This window comes from Mugil cephalus, chromosome 22 (assembly GCF_022458985.1).
Source record: "Mugil cephalus isolate CIBA_MC_2020 chromosome 22, CIBA_Mcephalus_1.1, whole genome shotgun sequence".
Taxonomy (NCBI): domain Eukaryota; kingdom Metazoa; phylum Chordata; class Actinopteri; order Mugiliformes; family Mugilidae; genus Mugil; species Mugil cephalus.
This window is the reverse complement of record NC_061791.1, coordinates 20,152,472-20,153,794: the sequence shown is the minus strand read 5'-3', so window position 1 is coordinate 20,153,794 and position 1,323 is coordinate 20,152,472.

The window sequence follows — 1,323 nt, the reverse complement described above, 5'->3', positions numbered from 1 at the left end:
AATTCATTATTTTTTTAAAATCTTCTCAAAATAAAATATCACACACACATTAGACCACAGTGAGTAAAAATGTGATAGAAACAAAAAACGGCCCAAAACTGCTTGGATTTCAAAGGGTTAATCAACAAAACCTTGAAAAATAATACTAAAATCCAGATAGCAGAAGCAGTGACATCTCCCCTAAACAGTGACATCAGCTGTAGCATATCCCCTGACAGCGGCATTGGCTGTGGCATATCCTCTTACAGCGGCATCGGCCGTGGCATCTCCCCTGACAGCGGCATCGGCCGTGGCATATCAACTGACAGTGGCATCTAAAATCTATTTTTATTCAAAAAAATAAAAATAGGCTCAGTATCACATAATTACGTGAAAAGTTTATTGTTATAACGATATCTTTTTCACGTTTTAACAATATATGTATCACGTTATAATGTGTTGACTCCTATGACAAACTAAAACCATTTGGTGTATGTATAAATGGAGCAATTGATGGCTTTTCAAGACTCATGATATGGCTTCATGCCTATTCAACAAACAGCAATCCCAAGATCATCGCTGGTAATTACATCAGAGAAGTTGACAGGAGGATGGGGACACCTTCGAGAATACGCGCAGATTTGGGAACAGAAAATGACAGACAATGCAGAGGTGTTTACGATGGAGTATGGATAATCGTCCGGTCAATAATTGTTATACTGTATCTCTGGGTCCAGTAATCACAATCAGCAGATGGAAAGCTCGTGGGCCTTTTTGAGAAGACATCATGCCCAGTATGGGATGAATTGTTTCCAGGAACTGAAAGACAAAGACTTTTTCTCTGGAGACTTCTTGGACAAGCAGCTTGTATTGTTTAGCTACCTGGCCGTCATCCAGGTGAGGATACAGATGCATGTGTGACAAACTGTAATCAGGTATTGTTATTCCAGGTATTATGGCTTTATTTTGGTGCAACTCTCAGTGACACACACACACACACACACAGATAAACACACTAATAACATCATATGACAGTGACCTATTAATTTGTAGCGAGGGTGACAACCAGTCACCCTCGTGCTATCAGGTTGCTACTGCCATCTATAGGCGAAAAGTAGCAACTGGGCTAGTCTGTCTGGAATCAGGTGGGTCTACAAGCAAACAAGCAACAAGGATAATCAAAAAAATAATGTCTATTGTCCAGGGTTCCACACATGTCTATCTCAGGTGTGGAAGAGAGAGATCGAGAGAGCACACGCATGCATAACAGGCAATCAAAAATCACAATTTATGCAAGGATTCAAGGAAGTTTATTTGTCATTGTATTGCTACAACGAAATTTCA